General features: G+C 50.7%; 1 protein-coding gene across 2 annotated transcripts in view; it reads left to right on the top strand.

The window, feature by feature from the left end:
- SMAD3 (SMAD family member 3) overlaps positions 1–22,908 on the top strand; it is a 111,921-nt gene that overhangs the window by 62,522 nt on the left and 26,491 nt on the right. The window contains exon 1 of one of the 2 annotated variants that reach the window (XM_059697456.1): positions 16,068–16,183. The exons of the other annotated variant lie outside the window; for it this stretch is intronic. The gene's annotated coding sequence lies outside the window, so the exon portion shown is untranslated. Of the gene's footprint in view, positions 1–16,067; positions 16,184–22,908 lie in introns of those variants that run through there. 2 annotated transcript variants of the gene reach the window in all.

Raw genomic sequence — 22,908 nt, 5'->3', positions numbered from 1 at the left:
CTTAAAGGGCTTGGGGTGCCCTTTCCTCCAAGGCGAGCAGCGCTCTCTCCGGGGCGGACACCTAACCCACCCGGCCCCTTGGCTTCCTTCCCTCCCCCTCGGACACCGGGAGCTGTGGGGACTGTGACATTGCCAAAGGCACGTCTCCTGCTCTCAAGGATCTGAAGTCCAGGTATTGAGAAAAGCTGTGTTTACTTGGAGTTGTTAAGGACCGTTCTACTGCTGATAAATACTTGCGAGTGACTGTGCCAGGCCCTCCCGCTCTGAGAGCCGTAGGAGGTGTGTTATCGCATCAAACACTCACAGTGACCACGGGAGATGGAGCAGTGATACCTTCATTTAGAGATGAGGAAGCGGGGAGGGCGGGGGTGGAGTTACAGAGGGTAAGTTGTTCAATGAGCCTGTGAGGTTTAGGGATGGGATTGGACCCTGAGCCGCCTGCCCTCCAAACCCTCCCAGTGTCCTGTTGGGGGAGCTGTGTCCCAGGTGGCACTGTGCTAGGAGAGTGGTGTGGAAGCTGGGGAGGCGCTGGGGACAGACCTGGCCTGGTTAGGGAGCGCCAGGAGACAAGCCTGCAGGGAAGGGCTGTGTGTTGGGAAGTTTCTTGTCTGTTTCCTGGGTCAGCATTCTGGGCTCTGGGCATGTGAGGATGACCTGACCCAGGCTAAGAAAGATCAGCCGCTGTGAGTCCCTCTCACTCTGGGAACCCCTTCCTGTACCAGGAGCCCTGGAGGTAGTGCCGGGGGCCCGCCTACCTCTCTCCCAGCCCTTCTTGCTGGCTGCATGGCCTTGGCCATGGCTTGCCCCTGAGAAACTCAGTTTCCTCCTCGGCACAAGGACAGGGTCACAACACCCTTCTTCATGGTTAAGATTAGATGAGCCGATACCCCAAACTCCGTGTAAAGTGTCTGGGACCACGTAGGCCCCTCCTTTTCCCTTCCCCTCATTTTTTTTTGAAGACTTTTTCCTCCTACGATAACAAAAATTTTAGGAGACAGAGACAGATTAATATGTTGCTGTATATACTCCCAGGCCAAGAATTTCCTAAGTGTTTACATACCACAGGGCTTTGAACTCTGATTTCTCAGCTGGCTCTGTGTGACGCAGACGCCCTCCGAGACGCCAGGAGCAGCTCCCTTCCTCGGTCTGCCGCTGCCGGTGGGGTTGTGTGTGTGTGTGTGTTTATTGTACAGTGGGGCCTTGACTTACGAGTTTAATTTGTTCCGTGACGGAGCTTGTAACTCAAATTACTCATATGTCAAATCAAGAAGTGAACGAGTGAGACACGTGATGCTGGGCTGATGTGGCGTTCACTGTGACGTTCGCTGCGCCAACTAGCGGTGGGGTATCTGAACCTGGCTCGTAACCCGAATTTTAGCTCACAACTCAAAGCAAAAAATCGGCCGAGAGACGGCTCGTATCTCGAAAAACTTGTTAGTCGGGACACTCGTAAGTCAAGGCCCCACTGTATTATAAAAATTTGAAACATACACGTTACAGGTAAATTATAACTTGCCCATGGACCTTCCACAAATTCAACAAATGATAATATTTTCCCACATTCACTTTAGATATCTATAATATCTTATTTCTTTACTAAAACAAAACAAAACGAGCAAACAAAGAACCGCTGAAGGTCTCCTGTGAGCCCCGCCCCACCCACTCTTCCCCCTTCTCACAGGTTTTTACTCTCTGGAAACTGGTGTGCGTGCCTCCCAGCCGGGATTGTGCAGCGTGTTATTTGCAAAGCCAAAAAGCCCCATTGGAATGTGCTCGAACCACCAAGCACATCCTCAGCTTCTGGGAGAGGAAGCCTGAGTCCCCCAGGCCAGGGAGTGACTTCAGAAAGTGCACACCCACCCGAGTACAGATTGAAATTCCCAAATTGTAAGTCCATTGCCTTTGGCATAAACCTGCCCCCCCACCCCCGCCCTGCCGCAAGCGTGGTTGCAGATAAATTGGAGCTGGTGCCACCTCGAGCTCCCAGGTCCCTGGACCTTCCACGTGAGTAAATACATTCCAGAGTCAATTATTCTTACAGCAGGTGTTTTGGTTTTTTCTTTAATGCTTCCCCCACCCCCACCCTTGACCACAACTGTAATATACACTTATTGGGGAGCATTGGAACATACTGAACAGTAAAGATTAAAATCATTCACTGCACTTCTACCCCCAACCTCCACCCCCATCAGGGTAGACAGTTGTAGGCCATTGGATCCTCCAAGTGGGGTCCCATAGGACTCCCTAGACTGTCTGGTCCACCTTGCATTTTACAGTGGGGTGTGTGTCCGCACAGTGAGAGGCCAGCCACCTGCCCAAGGTCAGGTCAGCGGTCAGGCTGCGATCAGAAGGCGTTCTTCCCACCACGTCTGCTCTTCGTGCTGGAGTCTCATCCTCCGAGGTGCCTGGCCCTGATAGAGGCTCGGTGACAAGTGCCCAACAGAGCAGACCTGGCTGCTTTTGAGGGTTTCCTGGGCTTGACCTTTGACCACCTTTTCTGAAAAAGTCTAAGACATTTTTTGTTTGACCATTTTAAACTGACTGCAAGTTGATGTAGACCTCGGCCATCTTCCGGGTACCACGTTAAACTCTTCCTGAGTTCTTGTTTGTTCTTTTAAACGGAAATGATTTTCGTTAGCATGAGTTCTTTTCCATGCGCATTCTGCCGCAAAACTTGCTTCTGTCTTTGTTTGATTGCTGTTGGTACTGACTTTAACTTCTGTCACTTTGGCATTTTTTTTGTGTGTGTGTGCATATATGAGTTACTGGATTTTTTTCATCAATTTTTAAAAATCCTCACCCAAGGATATATTTTTATTGATTTTGAGAGAGAGAGAGAGAGAGAGAGAGAGAGAGAGAAAGAGAGAGAAGAGAGGCACCAATGTGAAAGAGAAACATTGATTTGTTGCCTCCCCTATGCACCCTGACAGAGGATTGAACCCACAACCTGGGTATGTGTCCTGACCAGGAATCAAATCCCCAGCTTTTTGGTGCACGGGGTTGGGGGGGGGGGGGGGGAAGTGGATGGTGCTCCAGCCAATTGAGCCACCCAGCCAGGCCTCATCAATTTTTAGTGACTTTTATTGCCTGCAGTTTTATCTGCTTTCAGTTTTATTTTGCGTTGAGCATTTTTCTCTGAGGTTTTTGTTTTTTTTTGTTTTTTTTGTCCGTCCCCCCCCCCCCCCCCCGTCAATTTTGCAGTTTGTCCTTGTTGCTAAGAAGATAGGGTTCTTCGATCTGCCTTTTATCTTTAATAAATGTTTAAGGTGTGTGATTTTACCCATGACCAGTTTGGCTTGGGGTTGATTGTTTCTCTCAAGTCTAATTTTTCTTGGTGATCTGGCCAGAATGCCCATGGGGATCAAATGACAGATCAGAATGGCTTCTTTCGTGAAGAGTTTGGAAAAAGCTTGTTTTGGGGTGTTGCCAGGACTTTCCTCTTAGTGCCAGAGACCAGGGGAACTGTTAGGGGTCAGACTTCTCCTGGGAAGGACTGTGCTGTCTGCTCTGTGACCTACCACATTCACACTTAGTGCCTGCACCCTGGGCCAGCATCAGCGGGGGCAGCTCCATGCTGGTACGCTAGGAGGCAGACCATTGGGGGTCAGAAGCCCCACACTGGGCACAAGTCCCCTCTCTTCTGTTGGCTGATGATCCATCCGTCCGTGGGGCTGCTGGCCAGAGCTAGTAAAGGTTTTCTGGCATCATTCTTCTCTGGGTGGAGATATGTGGATGCTTGGGGTGTCAGGAAGCCGCTTGGAGGAAACTGCCTGCATGGGTGAAGCAGAGTCGGGGCTCAGGGCTCAGGACTCAGGGCTCTCTGCTCAGTTTGGGTCCGCGGGACCCTGGTCCCCCCATGACATCAGGGCTGAGCCTGCTGGCGAGGGTTACTGTTCCTTCTCACCAATCAGGGCTGAACGGAGTGGCTCCCTGGGACGATTGCACCCGGGGGAACCAGACTCATCTGTGTGAGTAAACATCCACGTCCCCTCGGAGGAAAGGCCTCCGCTCAGCCTCCCGGCAGCTGGAATGCTCCTCTGTGGGTCTGGGCATTTTTTGTTCCCGTCTGTCCTTCCTTTGATTTCTTGCTGTCTCCTTCAATTAGGCCTGGGACTGTTTTCAGATGGCTATTTGTATATACAAGTCTTGTCAGGCCATCATAATTTGTGTTTGTCTCGATCAATAAAAGCAGCCCTGGCCAAAGGCCAGCTGAGAATTTACAAATACCCTTCAGCTCCTCCCCTCCCAGGGAGACTTTCAATGTATCCCATTAACCCTTCTAACCAAAGCTGTTGGTGGACTTGATCAGGGAAGATGCAAGATGTAATCTCTTTTGATGTGTTTTCTCTTTATCCTTCCGTGGAATGGAATGTGATCAGCGTGTAAGCCCCTGTGGTGAGTCCCCGCCCACTTCAAAGCAAAAGCCCTTCCCTGGGCCTGTTGACAACATTACTTTTGAGAGATTGACGTGTTGGGAACCTCGTTAAACACAGATTGTGCCTCATATTCGTTCTCCGCTGCCCAATAAAATGGGATTTGGCCCGTGAGGCAGCTACCAGAGGAAACTTAAAAACAGCTGAGGCTGCAGCCACGCTGTGGGGTGCACTCACTTGGGAAGAGAAGAGGCTTGGGGCTCTCAGTGCACGGAGACCTTCAGGATTTTAAACAGCAGGTTTTCTTCTCTTCGCTCACATCAGGGGAAACATACAAGCCTCCGATGCCCTGTGATGGCCCGTTACGTCAGGTTTCTTACAAAATGTCAGGACAGCAATACCGGGTTTCCTGCCCGTCTTTCCCTTGCGCACACTGTCTGCTCTGGCCAGATTTTTACTAGGGGGTGGGGGCCGACCTGCTATCCTCCCCCCTTGGAGAAGTCACTCCCTCCCAGCCCTTAACCCTCTAGAGCAGGGGTCCTCAAACTTTTTAAACAGGGGGCCAGTTCACTATCCCTCAGACCGTTGGAGGGCCGGACTATAGTTTAAAAAACAACAACTATGAACAAATTCCTATGCACACTGCACATATCTTATTTTGAAGTAAAAAACCAAAACGGGAACAAATACAATATTTGTATTTGCATGTGGCCCGCGAGCCGTAGTTTGAGGACCCCTGCTTTAGAGATTGGGAAGGGAATACCCTGATTTTAGGGTTAAGTGTCAGTCTTTCTCAATGGCCGAGGCTGGAATTCGTTAGGGAATCCTCAAGAACAGTGAGCATCTGGTATAACAAGCAGCTCACATTACCTGCCTCCCTTCCCGCACTGTGCCTTCGCCAAGCACCCCCTCTCAAGCGAGCTACTGAGCAGGCTATGCTAAACGGCCCCAAAATGATGGGTAACTAGATATATATATTTTTTTTAACCCTAATCCAACTTCACTTAAAGACGTGGTAAGTCTGTCCACAGATTGATGACTTGTCTCGCCATAAACACTGCCACCCTCTCGCCTCCTGGGTCCCCTCTGAGAGTTGGGGTAAAGAGTGGAGTAAATCTTAGTTCTTCTTTTGACTTCAGGCAAGAGAAATGGTACCCGGAGGTAGGGTTGGTAATTAGACTCCTTTTTCTCTGTGTTTTCCTTTCTTTTTCCCACCTTTCCCCCCATTTCTCTCCACTGCCTACCCCACAGGCACTGTGAGGTCCTGCCCTCCCCCCCCCCCGCCCCAAACGCACACACATACCCCTAGCCCCTCTGGCACCATTGCTGCAGGTCCCCTGGGGTTGGCGGTTGCCACCCTTGGGAGGGCCCCCTTGAGGCTCTGTGGGAGTTTGAAATATTCAGGCTCAGGTTTTGCGTACAGATTCCTTGGGGTGAGCCAGGCAAGTCTAGAGCTGGCAGAGGCTCAGGGTGTCCATACAATTTGTTACCCAAAACAGGAGTCTGAGAATGAAATGAGATGCCATGAATAGATGCCAGGACAATAGATGTGACTTGAATGCTCCTAAACAATCCAGTGTGTGGTTGCCCGACAAAGGCCAGCCCCCCATCCTTCAGTTCCTTTTATTTCATAGGAGGGATGCTCTCCCCATTGGCAGCACAAGCTCGGGTCCTCACAGGGCAGTGGCGTGAGGGAAGTGGGCCCGGGTGTAAGCGGACAGCGCAGGACCGAGGCTGCATTCTCAGTCTAAAGGGGCAACAGCATCAGCCGGTGGCCGAGTATTGCCAGATCTTCTGATATTTTTTCACGAGAACCCAAAAATCTAGATTTTCATATGAAATCTCCCAGCTTTTAAAAGTTGGCACCTAATTTAAATATTTCAAAAACACGGTGCTGGCCAAGCACAACATCTGTGGGCTGCTGCCTGTTTTCGATCTCCGGCCCAGACCAGATTAATTGGTGGCTGTCTTCTGTGTCTCCGCGTTCCGGCAACGGGAAGTTTCTGACGGAAGTTGCCCAGATTGACCACAGGGAGGTGGGGCCGAGGAGAGGGGCTTGACTTGGCTTCGACTGAACGTTCATTTGCACAATAAATATCTTTTGAACACCTGTTATGTTCCAAGCCCTTTCTCTGTTACAGTTTTCTGTTTAAATTGGTGGGATGAGCCCTGGCCAGTGGTTAATGTTGCTAAGTGGTTAATGTTAGCCTGTGCACCTGAGGGTTGCAGGTTCAATTCCCAGTCAAGGGTCCGTACCTGGGTTTCAGATTCCATCCCCAGCCCCAGTTAGGTGCATGCGGGAAGCAACCAATAGATGTATCTCTCTCACATTGATGTTTCTCCCTCTCCCACTCCCCCCCTCTCTCTCTCTTTCACTCCCTCCCTCCCTTCCACTCTCTCTAAAAATCAATGAAAAAAATATTCTAGGGTGAGGATTAACAATAATAACAAAAAATGGTTGGGATGAGCTGTGTCTTCCGCTGATGGACTCCTGATGTTGTGTGACATTGTGGATCCATGCCCGCTCCCCTGGGATTATAACCAGGACGGATGCAATGGGAGGAATCTCGAGAGGGGGTTTGGGGAGGAGAGCCTGGGGTCCAGTTCTCAGGCCCTGGAAAGCTCACTGGATGTCAGCTTAACTCAGCAGGAGGTCCCAGGAGATGGTCCTCATCAGCGGAAAGACCTGGGACCTGGAAGCTGGAGGGAGGGAGCCCAGCCGGGACACTTGTTCTGCGAGGTCCCTGATGGTTGGACTAGGACCAGAAGTCATGGAGGAACAGACGGCTTTCGGCTCTGCACACGGCAGAACTTGCTCACAGGACTCTGCATCCTGTGGTTGGGTTAAAGGACCTCTAAGCTGGTCTTTCATTATCGTGAAAGTCTGATCCCGTGAGGCCCCCTCCTGTACACCCCTAGAATCCTAGTCCTTAAACCCTTCCTGGTTCCTGGCTCTTAATGCTGATGGGTTCTCATCAGGTACTGGCTTATTTGTATCCTCTGGAAGCCGAACCTGCAGTCAGGTGCCCCAGAAAAGCCAGTGCAACTCTGACTAAAACAGACTGGGGAGGGCTGAGGCGGTGGGGGGATGGTAGCTCTTGGAGCTGTGAAACGCCACTCACGTTTTCCGGTCTCCTGCACCATGAATTTTAAATTGGGGATAATACCTACCCAAAGGATGGTTTGAGGCAACTGAGGCACAAAGAGCTTAAGTAACTTGCTCAAGGCCACACCGCTGGGTAATGAGGAGCTGGGTCCCAGATCCCTAGTTGACTTCCGTTGCTCTATTTTCCAATATGTTAAACTGTTCGATTTGTAATTTCCTTTTGTGTCTTCATTCTTCCATGCATCTCCCCTGCCCTCCCTGCTGCCACCAATTGGTTCAGGGCTATAAGCGTTCAGATGTTGAATAGCTAGGTTCCCCCACCCCGTGCACTTGGCCACAAGTAGGAATTCATCACCATCTGTGAACTTTTACTGAACCTCCATGGTTTCTGTAGAATTGTACTAAACATTTGACCCTGGGGCTACGTTGGAAATAAACTAGGTCTTTCTGCAGAACTCTGGAGGACAAGTCACCAATGGGCTAGAAAGAATTTCCCTGCAGGAATGGCGACACTCTACTTTTCACCTTGTTAATGCTGCCTCCCAGCTTTGCTCCCCCTGGTGTTGATCTTAAGTGTGTTAAGTGCTTTTCCTGCTCAGCGTCCTAGATAAGAGGTTTCCAAATGATGTCCCCCACCCCATGCACCCTCCCACCCCAAATCTCAGGCTTGTGATGGACAGAGATTGACTCTTGTTTTGGAATAAGAGGCTGGGATAGGAGGGTCTGGAGGCTGAGTGACTATAGAGGCTTCCTGGCATCTGAAGACATTTGAAAACCACTGTGTTAAATAACAGGGAAGCTGTAATGACGTCAGAATTTAACAGGGATAAAAAAGAACTTAGGAAATAGTCTGTGATGCTTGTGAAAGGGCCATGTGGCTCACCAGGTGGGCCCACCATGTTGATCTAGAGCAGGGGTCCTCACACTACGGCCCGCGGGCCACATGCAAATACAAATATTGTATTTGTTCCCGTTTTGGTTTTTTACTTCAAAATAAGATATGTGCAGTGTGCATAGGAATTTGTTCATAGTTTTTTTTTAAACTATAGTCCGGCCCTCCAACGGTCTGGGGGACAGTGAACTGGCCCCCTGTTCAAAAAGTTTGAGGACCCCTGATCTAGAGCATCGGTTCACGGCCGTGGGCAGGAGAGAGCCCAGCATCTGGCACCCCCCGCAGTTCACTCCTGGGTGTGAACACCCTCCTCAGTTTAACTGGCACGTCCCTTTGCTCAGTGGGTCCTTCCTGGCCAGACCAGACCTCCAGGTAAGACAGCCAGGTGTCTGTGCCCCAGTCCTGGCGCCACTGAGGAGGGGTGGGGCGTCTGTGTACAGTCTGTCCTCTAAGGCCAGCGTGGACTTCGTGACTCACTTGGGGACGCTTTGCCCTCAGGGCTTTTCAGTGATGAGCAGTTGTTACGCGGAGTGTCAGCCCAGGCGGCACTTCACACGTCATCAAGTGATGGATCGGCACACGTTTCCACGTGAATAACTAAACAGAAGACGAGCCAGAACTACTCTTTCAATGACATCTCCGTGTGTGTATTTGTAACACTTTTTTGGGAACATAACGCACCAATGCTTGTTTCAGTGTTGCCTGTCTTTAGAGTTTACCGTGCGCTGAGCAGCGGAGGACACCTTTGCACAGTCCATGGAGTAATGCGTGTCTGGGCCTTTGGCTTGCTTTGCTGCATTTTAAAATCAGGCGTCTGATCACTTTCCCATCAGAGTTGAGGGAGGTATTTTTTAAAACATTTGTATTGAGGCGTAATTGACATACAATAAATGGCACATATTGAAAGTTTATAATTTGATGACATACGTATATACCATGAGTATGATACATGTATGTATATACCATGAAACTGTCACCCCAACCAAGATAGTGCCCATGTCCATCACCCTCAAAACTTTCTTCCTGGCCCTTTATCATTTCACCCTTTTGTTTGCTTGCTGCCCCCAGCCTCCAGGCAACCACTGACCTCCTTTCCGTCACTATAGATTAGTTTGAATTTCCTCAATTTTTCTATTAATTAAATTGTACAGGATATACTCTTTGGTGGGTGGGGGGTGGGGGGGCGTGTCTGTTTCTTTCATATCACATAATTGGTTTCAGATTCTTCCATGTTTTTGCATGTTGCAATCATGAATTCCTCTTTATGGCTGGGTAATATTTCATTATATGGAAATAAACAGGAGTTTTGATCTTAAGGGTGTAATAAGCAAAGAATTTTAGCGAAGAATATCAGAAGTAAGTGATATAAAATATTATGTCGACGGGCAACTTCTACACTTGTGTTTTCTTTCATTTGTTTTAAAAGTTTCCTATAGAAGAGTATTTTTTAAAAAAGGAGCTTTGAAAGAGCAAATACTCATTTAGAACTCACTTGGCCCTGGCTTTTCATTTGGTTAAAGCAGTCAGTATTGAGTGCTCACTCTGGTACTTGCAGAGCCCAGAAGCTCTTCACATCACACCGGGTAGTTTTTTTGCTTCTCAGCAGTTGGTGGCACCACATCCTACATGCGATAGAGCTGCGGTGCTTTTAGACAGGGAACTCGGCCATCTTTGCAGATACGCTGAAGTCTTGCCTGCCATGGTCTTCTAGGGCCTGACAGGGCCTGACGCTGTTTTCTGACTCTGCAGACCCTCACAGCAGATGTGCCTGCCCTGCCCTTGCTCTCTGTGGCCGCGTGGGGACGGGATCTCAGGGCTGCATTTCTGCAGTCCCGCCATTCCTGCTTCCTGCTCCGAGCATTGCGTGAGGGGGTGGAGCGCAGGCAGGAAGGAACCTGTGGGTTCCCTCGCCCTCCCGGAGCCACGCACACAGGGGGCGGGAGTTTACCGTGGGAGCCTTCCCGGCACTTGGCGGGTTGCCAACAGGAACTAGCGCGGAATGGTGTTGCTGGGAAGTTGGAAATGTGCTCCCTTTCCCATTGTTCAGTGAAATTCTCCTGAAAGAGGTCGCTTGTGTGAGAAAAGGCAGCGAGCCTCTGGCTCATAGTCACATTATCACAGAATGGCCTCAGGGACCTCTGGCCCAGCCTGCCCGGGGGGAGACCCAGGCCAATGCTGTCGAGCAGCGATGGCGAACCTATGACACGCATGTCAGAGGTGACACGCGAACTCATTTTTTTTTGGTTGATTTTTCTTTGTTAAATGGCATTTAAGTATATAAAATAAATATCAAAAATATAAGTCTTTGTTTTACTGTGGTTGCAAATATCAAAAAAATTCTATATGTGACACGGCACCAGAGTTAAGTTAGGGTTTTTCAAAATGCTGACACGCCGAGCTCAAAGGTTCGCCATCACTGCTGTCGACCTTCACTTTCAGACTCTGTGAGGGTGGGAGTTTCGAGAAGACTTGGCAAAATTTGGTAGGCTTGAGAAGGAAATTGTTATTCTCTCAGCCTATGCTCAAAGCTGCTTGTACCTTAAAAAAAAAAAAAAAAAAAAAAGACACCATAAATTATCCCCAGATGATGTTTCTAGAAAGTTCTCGAATCTCACAGTCTCTTGATCTTGTCAGCAACTTGTTCCAGGAATAAATTAAAAATTCCAGGGTGGGTGATCGGCAGCCTTGTTGGGCAGGCCTTCCTGGCCCGTGACTGAAAGGTGGTAGGTGACGCCTAACCTTTGTGTAGCACTTCTCAGTGCATGCAGGACTTCCACATGCAGCTCTCACAGGAACCTCTCGCCAGTCCCCAGTCTTTCCCAGGGAGGAAACTGGCCCCGAGCGGGGGACACCTTGCCTACAGTCACCCAGGTGGCAGAGAGAGGAGGCAGAGTTGGAATCCAGCTCTCAGTGCCCAGTCTCATCTTGTTTCCGCCATGGCCCCCCTCAAGGCAAGTGGGTATGCAGGGTATCGGCATGACACCGCGGCAACTCTGGGCTTTGTGTTGGGAGTTCAGAGTTCCACGCTGCTCTCCTGCCCACTGTGTGACTTTGTGGAAGAATCTTAACCTCTGAGTTTCATGGCCGTCTTTTGGAAAAGGGGGCCCTGTCTTATAGAATTAAAGTGTATAAATAAAAAGTGCTTAGCAAAGACATCGCTTATAGGAAGCCGCTGGTCAGTGTTGCCTCTTTAATGAAGGTGAGGCAGGTGCGGCAAACACTATGGCGTTGTGCAAGGAGCCTGTAAAGCAGCAATTAGGACAGACCTGCGCAAACTGTGAGGGGCCCTTGGCCCTGCTCTCCTTGCCACAGAATCTTACGGTTCCTGGTTTGGTCCATTAGTTTTTGATCCTTTGCAAAGTTAGGAAAACTGAGGTACTCACCAAGTGCCTGGCACGTAGTAGGCCCTCAATAAATACAGTCTGGCTGATCAAGCACCCTCCTCGCAGATGCTTAGAGCAGCAGGGCCTGTGCCTGCACACCCCACACACTAGTTGACTAAAACAGGACAGAATCCTGGCAGAGAGCAGACTGTGAAGGCACTGCCTGGGACCAGGGCAGGTGGCTGCTTAGCGGAGCTGAGGCTGGGAGGCCATGCGGTGCTGAAGGGGGCTGTGCCATGACACCCGCCGGCCAGGCTGAGTGGGAATCGGTGCGGAGTTGGAACGGGGCAGGGAGGACGTTGCTGTCAGACACTTCAGCTTCACCTTCTAGTCGTTCCAGCCATGGTCCCTGTGTGGCCCTGTAGGGCATCACTGCAGTCACTGAAGCTGAATGGGCAGAAAGGAGAATGAGCCCCTTCCCTCGGAGGGGGGAGCCAGCCGCAGCCTCGGCTCCGGCTCAGGGTTTTTAAGGGGGGAGGGGACACAGCTGGGTCAGTGTTTGGGGAAGAGATACTCCTCCACCCCTCCTCCTGCCCAATACAGGGAGCAGACAACACCCAGGAGGTCTGCAGAAACGGCCAGGTGACTCGGGAACTGGATCTGCCTGAGGCGGAGAGGCTGCCTGGTCCCAGCCAGGCAGTTGGTGGGCTCCGTAGTGGTGGAAAAAGGAACACCGGGAAGTCTTCCTCCCATCCCTCCAGGCGCCCAGCGGCCCAGCCTCCAAGGCCCCTCCTCTGCTCTGCTCCTGCCAAGGGTCCTGTTGGAGAACTCAGAAATTCACTTCTTCAACCCTTGTTTAATGTTCCTTCCATTGTCACATTCCAACGCCCCAGGCCCCAGTGGAGGCGTGTTCTGCGCTCTGGCCGAGGAGGGAGGAGGGGGGAGGAGGGAGCAGCACTGTTTGCAGAACCGGGAGATGGGCCCCCGGCTTACTTGACAGACAGGCCGAGATGGCACTGGGGCCCCAGCTGGGTGTGTGGAGGTTGGACATGCAGCAGCACAGTCCTCCTCCACAGAAATCTCCGGTCTTCCTGCCGGGGATGGAGCTCCAGCCCTGTGCTGTGGTATTAGTTTTGTGAGCCGACAGCTGAATTCTCCATTTTGGACCCCAGAGATTTTGGGGCTCACGGATTCCTGGGTCAGAAAAAGAACACCCAGTTCACTCAGAAGGATTCTTGGGTAGATGCTGACCCCTTCTGGGCCTGAGTTTCCCCATGTGTGGAGAGGAAAGGGAGGTACAGTGAAATGGCTGATCTTCGGAGCCCCCACCCCCGTCTCTGAAGGCCTGTGGCTCTTGTACCACAAGAGGTCATCTGTGTTCACTCTTGTCGGGTCGAATTCCACCAAAGCCCGCCAGCCAGAGGTGAGCACGCCTGCCGCCATTGCCTCCACTCCGTGACCTCTCACTCGAGGTCAGCAATCGGCAGACCCCCTCACCTTCCTGGTTTAAAGCTATCTTCTCTGTCAGGAAGCAGTTTGATACCAGGTTAATGCCTTCCTATCACATCACAGCTGTGACTGCCTCTGTTTTGCTGATATGGCTGCTAGGGTTGAGAGGCTATTTTTGTTGTTTTGCTTCTCACCTGCAGAAAGAGGCCGAGTTCTGCAGCTTCTCTCTCACCCACGCAGAGCAGAGGAGAAAGGACTTTCTGTGGGTCGTCCTCATTCTTGCTCATGTGTTTGCTCTGCTGCTATTGATTCAGGTTTGTTTTCTCCAAGGCCCTACGTGCCTAAAGGCAGCAAAGGAATGGAAAGTGTAGACACAGCCACCTTTAAGCTGCTTTCCACTGCAAATTAGAGTATTTCACAGGTCTGTGGAATGTCAGTGCTGAGCCCATCATTTTACCCATGGGATGACCCATACCTGGAGACACCTCCCTCCCCCCACCCCCTGCCCCTTACTCAGCTACCACTAATGTTCCAGTCCACTCCCCCAGATGTATGCAGGCTTTCTCTTCTAGTAAATCCAACGCTGCTAACATCTCTGTTCAACAAATACCTGTTGAGTGAATTTATTGTAATGCCTCCTATCTCCTGTCTGCCTACAGCCTCAGTCACAAATGACTTTGTCTCTTTCTGATGGCAAGTGAAGTGGGCAGACTTCCTTGTTCCAAGTGCCTTTCCCCACTGGCTGCTTTAGCATAACAACTGGCACATGTGATGTTGCCATTCCCCTGCTGTTTTTAATTGCACTTCTCCAGACCAAGGGATTGCTTAAAACACATTTCTGGCCTCGGGTCTCTGGCCGTGAGGTGCGACTGTGGGTCCCTTTGCCACCAGGTTTGATGCCCTGATTGGGTTATAAGGCTGGGGTCAGCCTGAGGTTTTTGTTTGTTTGTTTGCTGCCTTGTCTGACTGTTGGTGCCCAGGAATAGTTTCATACTCATGACCTACTTGTGAGCAAATGCGCTATGCAAGCCCCGTGCTCCGTCCTCAAGGAGCTCCCATCCGTCGGTCGGAAGGGAAGCCAGAGACACGTGAGGCTGCTTAGTGGTAGCAGGTCTTCGTGCTAAGTGACCTCCGTTTGGTGAGTGTAGGATGTTAGGGACTGTAAGCCTTTGAGGAGGTGGGGGCAGAGAGAAATCATTCTGCAGAAATAGACACAAATGGGATGAATTTTGAGCTAGAGGCATAACGGGGTCTGTCACGGGGCTGAAGAGAGCCTGTGGACCCACATGTGGCCCGCGTGCTGCCGCTGGCTGACGGTCTGTGCTGGGGAGGCCGAAATCCAGGGCCCGTGCGTGGCTGCAGCAGTTACCTCTGCTCCCTGGGCGAGTTCCGCACTTTGAATTTCCGAACCTGTAAATCAGACCTTGAAACATGCCTTCTGTTTGGGAAGTGTGTGTGTGTGTGTGTGTGTGGGTGGGTGGGTGGGTGGGTGGGTGGGGGGCGGGGGGGTGTCTGATGAAGCGGTGGGTGGGCAGGTACTGTGTGAATCTTGACTGGAACTAGGCGGGCTGGTGCGGGGGTTGTGAGTGTCCAGGACCAGGGGAGGGGCCTCACCTGGAAGCCTTTCTGTATTTGGGATGCAGCTTTTGGCCGAGAGCCATTGAATGGATGAGGCCAGCTTAAGCAGCTGGCTGTTGCCACCCTGACATTGTGAGCTCGCCTGGCCTGTCTGAATCCTCCCGGCCTGCTTACTTGGAATTCCTATCTTCCTGCCCATAGGGGTCCATTGCTGTCTTAGGTGAAATTGCCCCCAATGAACCAGAACCTTTTGTTTAGGCACAATAGGAAGCCTGTCCCCTTAGACTGAAAGGAATGCTAATCGGCTGCTTCACTGTCCTCAGGACATGGGTGCCCAGCATATACAGGACATGTTCTTTGTTACTGGTGAGATGGAAAGGGCTTATGTAAGCTTATAAAGTGCTGGTCCAGAAAGAGGCAGAGTGTTTGTCGAATGTTAGAGGTTGGTATCCGGCAAATGCCGCATTTTCTGGGTACAAAGGTAGCTATTTAAATTCATGGTCCTTAAACTAATGTCTTCTAAACATGTAGCTGCTTCCCACCCCTCCCTGCCTCAGCTCCCCCGCGGTGGCTGAACGGAAAGGTTGGAGGAGCCTAAGGGCTTTGGGGCCCCTTTTAAAAATAGGGAAAGAGTTGTAAATGTGGGGAAGACTGAAATGCTAGAACGTTCCTTTCCCAGCCCATGTTGTGTGGTATTTCACCAGGAATTGTTGTGAGGTTGGAGCTTGAGCAAGCACCACTTCTTCCGTGTGAATGTCACCAAGTTGCCAGTTTTCCCTGTGCATGCTCTGTAATGCCTGTGACACTGTTTTATCTTTCTGGCCTGTGACTCATCACGAAGAAAGTACAAACTATGCAATTAACACAAAACCTCCTTATTTGCCCTCTTCACCTCCCCCCCCCCTCCCCGCCCCCAATTCCCGGAGTCACGAATGCCTGCTGCCATTTTTCTGTAAGTCTTTGGAAACTTTGATGTGTTTTGATAGGATAAGACAGCCAGTCATCCTCTCCTGGTTTCACTCATTTAACCCCAAATGTCTGTGAGAATCTTCTCCAAAAAAAGAAGAAAGAAAACCCCTCTCTGAACGTGCAGCCTGCCCACAGGAAGTGATTCAGGGACTGGATTCATGCAAAGCCGGTGGGGCAGGAGGTGGGAGGTGGGGCAGGAGGTGGGAGGCTGGGGCAGGAGGTGGGAGGCTGGGGCAGGAGGTGGGAGGCTGGGGCAGGAGGTGGGAGGTGGGGCAGGAGGTGGGAGGCGGGGGCAGGAGGTGGGAGGCTGGGAACCGGGCCTGGGGAGAGACAGCCCAGAGAGGATACTCAGGCCTTAATGGTTGCTGCTTCGTGGAAGAAAGTGAAAAACAGAGTGACTAAGAGTCTCGTAATAAGAATTGTTTATGTAGTGATGTGAGCTAACACAGAAGCTCGCTGGCAGATAAGACCAGAGGAACACTCGTCGGGGGAGGTGAGTTTTTGCTGCTCTGCTCTTTTTACTTCTCAGGAGTGCAAACTTATTTCTAAGTTTCAAGGCTTTCACCAACAGAAGGCTGGGGTCTGTATTTCCACCCCCCTCACCACCTCTAAGCCCGTTTCTTCTAGGCAGAGGAGCCGGTCGAAGCCGAGATAATTACCTAACGGTCTCCAAAAGCTCTTTCTTCTCTGCTTCCCCGCCAGAGTTAGATGGAGCTTCACTCTGTCAGAGAGAAGGACTCTTTTCGGGCCTGTGGGTTCAGTCTGGCATTTTATTTTGATTCCCCCCAAATTGAAAATACGAATGAATCCGTTTCCCAAAAGCAATTTGGAAACAGAGAGCCTCTAAGTCAGTGGTTCTCAACCTTCTGGCCCTTTAAATACAGTTCCTCATGTTGTGACCCAACCATAAAACTATTTTCGTTGCTACTTCATAACTGTAATGTTGCTACTGTTATGAATCGTCATGTAAATATCTGATATGCAGGATGGTCTTAGGCGACCCCTGTGAAAGGGTCGTTCGACCGCCAAAGGGGTCGCGACCCACAGGTTGAGAACCGCTGCTCTAAGTGTTGGCTGGTGAGCAGTCTTGCTGCCCAGCGGGGCCACGGGGGGCCGGCAGCACCAGAGCAATGAGAAGAGGTGTCTAAACGCACCTGGATCCATGACTGCATTTCAGACTCCCTGTATTTTATGAGGTGTGCTTTGTGGTTGGGGGTTGTGAAAGCTGGGGTGAAGTGTGCTTTCTGCCTTAAGCCCATCAGAAGGCTGCCAAGAACTGTGAGAATCCTGGATGGGCCAGGAGCGATCTCTTTAAAAACAAATGAGAGGATGATCTTCAGGCTTAATTCCACTCCCAGTGAATGTCAACTGGCAGAGTGAAACGGCCGTTCAGAAAGTACTATGAAGCCTCATAATTGTTCTTTCCCCTTCTTCCATCAACCAGAGACCAGCCCAGGTCTCTGTAGCATCTTCGGTTTCTGGTTTGAAACCTCTGTGATCCTGACACTTGAGAAAAAACCATGCCCGTCAAATTGGTGTTTGGAGAAAAGAAAGGAGTTTGTGAAACCGAAGTTGTTAAATAGAAAGCTTGCAAATGAAATCCCCCTCTTCTCTTTCTCCTCCCCCTTCTCCTTTCCCTCCTTCTCCTTTCCCTCCTTCTCCTTCAAGATTTCACTACTTTACTTTGCAATGGGGAAAAAAAGGGGACAGGGACAGTGGTCTCCCCAGAGCGCAAGGAGAATCTCTGATGATTCTGACACAGTGAACCCTGTGTTTTGCATTCATAGGGAACCAGGTCTGGGGTGTAACACCCAGATTCAAGGCCAGGCACTTCTTGCTGTTCTTGGCATCTTTGGGCAAGTCATCCAACGTTCCATGAATCTTTCACCTGTAAAATGGGAGTAGGGGTACCCAGCCCATAGCATTCCTGTAGCCCCAGAGAAGTACCAGTAAACACCTAACTCTGAGTTATGAATTGCTTCAGTTCTCCCTGACCTCCGCCCACCTCCCAGAACCTTCTCTTTACCCATGGTTCTCAAGGGACCCAGGGGAGTGAGTTTGCCTCTTAGGGGACTTTTTGGCAATATCTGGAGACATTTTAGGTTATGACAACTGGGGGTGGGGCCAATACTGGCATCTGGTGGACAGAGGCCAGGATGCTGCTGACCATCCTACAGCACACAGGACAGCACCCCCCTCCCAAGGAGTGATCTGGCCCCAAACGTTGGGGGCTTTTAGGTTGAGAAACAGTGGGGCTCGCCTTTCTCATAGCCGGATGTGGGAAAGCTGTCCGTGTACGTGTGCTGTCCAGTGATTAGAACGAAGCCGAGCTTTCTCCATAAATCAGCCTCCCTCTCTGTGCCCATCCCCCGCCCTTCGGAAGGAAGGAAGCCCAGAGGGGCCAGGTGACCTTCCTGCGTTTCCTGTGGGGTTCAGCCCCCCACAGAGGGCAGGGCCGCTGGTCCTTGGCTTCTTCCCTTGAGGCTCCTGCCCCCTCTGGGACTCACACTCCAGGCCCCATGAGCCCCTACTTGTTGTGGCCCTGACCTGGCTGCTGGCAGAGTCTCCGGGGGAGGAGCGGAGAAGAGACAGGCCACCGCTCTGGAGCACAGCACGGGGGCTTCAGCCGGGCATTTGACGGGTGTCCCCCGATTTGGCAGCCTGGAACACCGGATATGATCCATCTGCGAGTTCAGATGGGAATTGAGTTGTTCTTGGTGGAAATGGTTCAATGACTGGTATCAGGGTTGTGAAATGCCGGTTGCAGCTCCTCAGGGGCCAGTCTAAACTGGAACATTAAAAACGTGCTTCAAGTACTTCCAGAACTTGCTGAGGACACTTACGACACTGGGCTAGAGCGTGTGGTCACTACGGCAGAGCTGCCAGCGAATCCTCAATTATCCAGAACCTGCCCCACCACAAGCCTCACCTAGCCAGCGGCCTTCTCGGTGGTGCCAAATGAACAGAACACGCTGACGTTGGAGACGTTGCTTTTTATTTAAACACCAACCACCAAAGACAACGCTGAAAGTGTCTGGGAATAGTATGTTCAGCATACAGCTCAAAGCTCAGTTTCTTTTTATTTTAATATAATTTCAAACCTCAGAAAGTTGCAATGATAGGACAGGAATTACAGTGTGCATTGTCCACCCAGAGGCACCGATTGCTCAGCTCATTTTTGAAAACAGCTTTTGCCATCCTAAAGCGTGAGACCTTCAGGCAACTTTAAGATTCAATACAGCCAAGAAAAGAATATGTTTCGTCGTACTTGACTCACCAGGCGGGAGAGTGGACTCGCGCTTCGCACGCAGGCTCATCAGCGGGGAAGCCCAGCTGCAGGGAAATAGCAGTCGGGAGGCTGCCTTCGTGCTCCAAGTTCATTTGCTGGGTGACCTGGAGGTTCTGAACGCATCCGTCTCGGTCTCCTCAACCACAGAGGGAAGGGATTCGGCAAGATGCTCTCAAGGGTCCACAGGTACCAGCGGTCTGTCGTTCTCCACAGTGGGTTTTCGGGTGGACTTCCCGTTGCCAGAGCTTCAGCTGAGCAGGACACTGTTCCCTGAACGGGAGGCCTCTGCGGTGTGTCACCTGCAGCCAGGGGGCTCGGCACACAGCCCCCAGCAGGTCTTCTGCTCAGAACAAAGGAAGCTTTGGTTTGGGGCTGTGTTTACCCGAAGGAAGTGATCCTGGGTGGACCCCCAAATAAAAACTCTCAGCAGGCGAGTTTTCAGGGCTTTTCTGTTTGCTGCTCTATCAACTAGCTATCCTGGGCTGTCCATGGCGTGGAGGACTGGAGGCACCTTCTGAAACTTGCATATTAAGGTGCAGAAGAGAGAGCGATATCTCAGGACAGACCACCACTGCTCAGAGGCCAAGTGGAACTCATGCAAGCGGCCTTTTAAAGTCTCCAGCAGAATTTGTTCTGCCTTCTTAGAAGCCTTGATGAGTGCACACCTAACTCAAACTTGAAGTCGTTCAGACCTTGTTTTTATTTTGAATGAGAAAAAGAAAAAAGAAACAAAAATAAAACCCACATAAAATACAAAGCTCGGGAAGAGTGGAGTGCAAAGATTTTCTTGTGGGTCTGTGAACACGGGCTAGCAGGCTGGCTGGCTTGTTGTCCAAGGGGAAGAGGTGAGGACTCATCCCATTGGTGTGGGAGGGAAGTATAGGCATTCAGAGCAGATGGACCTGCCAGCTGCAGCCTGCATGTTCTGGGAAGTATGGGCATGAGTGTGGCTTTGTGGTAGTAGTTGATAATCGGACCCAAGATGGGAAATAACCCCCTTTTCTTACTCCAACATATAGCAGATACTAGGGGAAAGTAAAGATAAAGAATAAATTGAAATGGATGCCAGAGGTTTGGTTTGATATTGATAACATATTGAGTTATCAATATGCTACTTGGGGCACTTCAAGAAATTAACATTAATTGAGCATTTGGGTATAAGTTCATATTTGATGCAAATTGACTCCGAAAGCCTATAGGGAGGTTGTTCTCTAGAAATAAAAACGATGTCCTTCTGAAATGGTCAAGTCATATCATGGTATTCTGGTCACGGTCAGGAAATAGCATTATTGCCATTCACAGTTAGGGAAGAGTGAGTCACAAAGCCTGCCCTCACTTTAGATGAACTCTGGGCCTTTGCAAAGTTGGGTGACCTTTCAGACACTCTATTTCTCCATCAGTAAAACTTGCAAGTTTATTGGAAAGACTGGTGGTGGAGTCAGTGTAGCAGTCAGCTAGTGTTGGGTAACAAACCACCCAAAACAATCATGGTTTATGCTGACTCATGCTTCTGTGGCTCACCTGGGCGTGGCCCTTTGCTGCAGGATTGGCTCAGTCTCTTCCAACTGTGTTGGTTCCTGGGCCCAGGCTGAGGGGCAGCAGCTGCTCCAGAAAGGCTCTTGCCATGGTGAGGGCAGAGGTGGTGCAAGAGGGCAAGCAGAAACACACGATGGTACTTTACCCTCCTGCTGATGTTTCATGGACCAAAGCAATAGCCTAGCCCAGTGGTCGGCAAACTGCGGCCCTCTGAGAGTGGCTCTTCCACAAAATACCACGTGTGGGCGCACACGTACAATGCGATTGAAACTTCATGGCCACACTCAAGGGGCCAAAGTGCCGCATGTGGCTCGAGAGCCGCAGTTTGCCGACCACTGGCCTAGCCCAAAGTCAAGGAACAAGGACGTACACTCCACCCATGGTAGGAGGAGCAGCAAAGCCATCCAGCAAAGGGCAAGGGCACAGAGAGGATGGCTAATTCCACCTAACTGCAGACATCAAGTGGCCAGCACAGGGCCTGGCATAGCGTGGCAGTAACTTCTGCCCACTGTTGTTACTACTACTCAAAACAGGACAAGAGAAAGCTTGTTTCTGAAAGAAGCTAGAAATTTTCGCATTGGATGTGCGCTAAATAAAATCAGTTTCAGTGGAAATACGATAGTGTTCACAAATTTACTTTTTGTTCACTTCTATGACTCAGGTAACTGGCGCAGTGCCTGGGATATGATAGGTGTTCAGAACTATTTGATGATTGCTAAGAGGTCCACTCCCTGATAGGGATGCAGCATGGGGTAGCAGAAAAAGTACTGCTCATCCCACTCCTCACCCTCCATTTCTCGGCACTGGTCTGGGTTTCAATTCTGGCCCTGCCTTTCACAAGTTATTTGACCTTGGGCAAGCCCCTTAAGTTCTCTGCGCTTGGTGAGGGCAGGATATACTGGGCTTTGTCAGTTTCGTATTCTCACAAGATAGCTGTGTGCCTGGCACATGGTTCATGCTGAATAGATCTTTGTGTGTTTCTGGAGCTTATGTTCTCTGCTTCTACTCTTCTCCCTAACCCCCATGTCCAAATCCACCAGCATTCACATTGGCCTCCAGATGGCTGTGGGGAGATGGTCACTGGCAACAGAGGACACGAGTGGCATGCGGCAGGAGGTGGGCCCAGCCTTGCCCTCTCCCCCCGGGAGCCTCTGGCAGGCTTCCCCTCACTGTTGGCTTTGGACTCCCGCATGTCCACATCCTTGGCTGTGGCTCCCACCACCATTTTGGGATATTTTATGGATCCCACTTGGAGCCAATGGGAGGAAACCTAATTTCCTGCCACAGGAAATGGTTCAGCTGGTGAAGAATATATTTAAGGATTAAAACCTCTGTCAAAGGAGCTGGAGGGAGTTGCTGGAGAAAGACTTTCGGGGGGTCTCTCGTCAGGAAGCCAGGGTGTGGAAGAGATCTGTGTCACAGATGGGGAGGAGGGAAAGGCAGGTTCCTGGGACTGTCTGGGCCCAGCAGCTGGTCTTGGGCCACAAGAAATGCTGGGTCAGGAGAGCGTGTCACAAAGGGATCCTTTCCTGCAACTGAGCATGTTATGGTAACATCAGCTCAGAACGAAGACCTATTTATTGGATTAACTTAAAATAGGCCTGGTACCCTCTGAGGCTCATGAGGGTGTGTAACGGACACATCAGCTAAATTAAATCCAGCAGCTGAAACTCCCCATGTGCTAGTATTACTTTGGGAAGCATCGGCGTGTGTTTTGAGCAGGACGGGGGAGGAGGAGGACTACCAGCGTTGGCTCTGGGCAGCCCAGGCTAAACCAAGAGGAGTTGTCGCTGATGCATTGGGAGTGAATGAGATGCCATCCATGTCATGAGTTAGGGATTGTATGGCCCTGAAGCAGGGGCATGGACCGGATGACTTCTGGAAAATACTGCTCCGCCAGCCCAGGGGTCACGTGCTTGTGAGCTGGAGAGCATGCCTGTCTCCCTGCCGTCTGTTGGGTCCAGCCTGGGCGCCAGGAGCGCTGGCCTCCCCCTCGGGCCTTGTGCAGACTGCCCTGTGATCCTGGTCAAATGACTTTGTTGCTCTTGGTGTGTTTTTATAGTTGGGTTGGTTGTTTTCTTAATATTGAGTTTATAGGGTCCTTTATTTCAGACATAGGACCTCGATCAGATAGGTACTTTGCAAATGTTTTCTCCCAATTCGTGTCTTGTCTTTTTAGTCTCTTAACAGTAACTTTCAAAGACCAGAAGCTTACGTTTTGATAAAGTCGAATTTATCAGCTGTTAAAAATGGGATGTGTTTCTGGTGTGAGAGCTAAGCAGTGCTTGCCTATCGCAAGGTCACAGAGCATGTCTCCTGTTTTCCTTCTAGAGGTTGCCTTGTGCTAGGCTTTCTATCAGGATCCACTTCAGCTCATTTTCGTATTTGGGGGC

The sequence above is a fragment of the Myotis daubentonii genome, chromosome 1 (genome assembly GCF_963259705.1).
Source record: "Myotis daubentonii chromosome 1, mMyoDau2.1, whole genome shotgun sequence".
Taxonomy (NCBI): domain Eukaryota; kingdom Metazoa; phylum Chordata; class Mammalia; order Chiroptera; family Vespertilionidae; genus Myotis; species Myotis daubentonii.
Note: the sequence above shows the minus strand (reverse complement) of the source record. Positions and strands in the feature narration are given on the sequence as shown.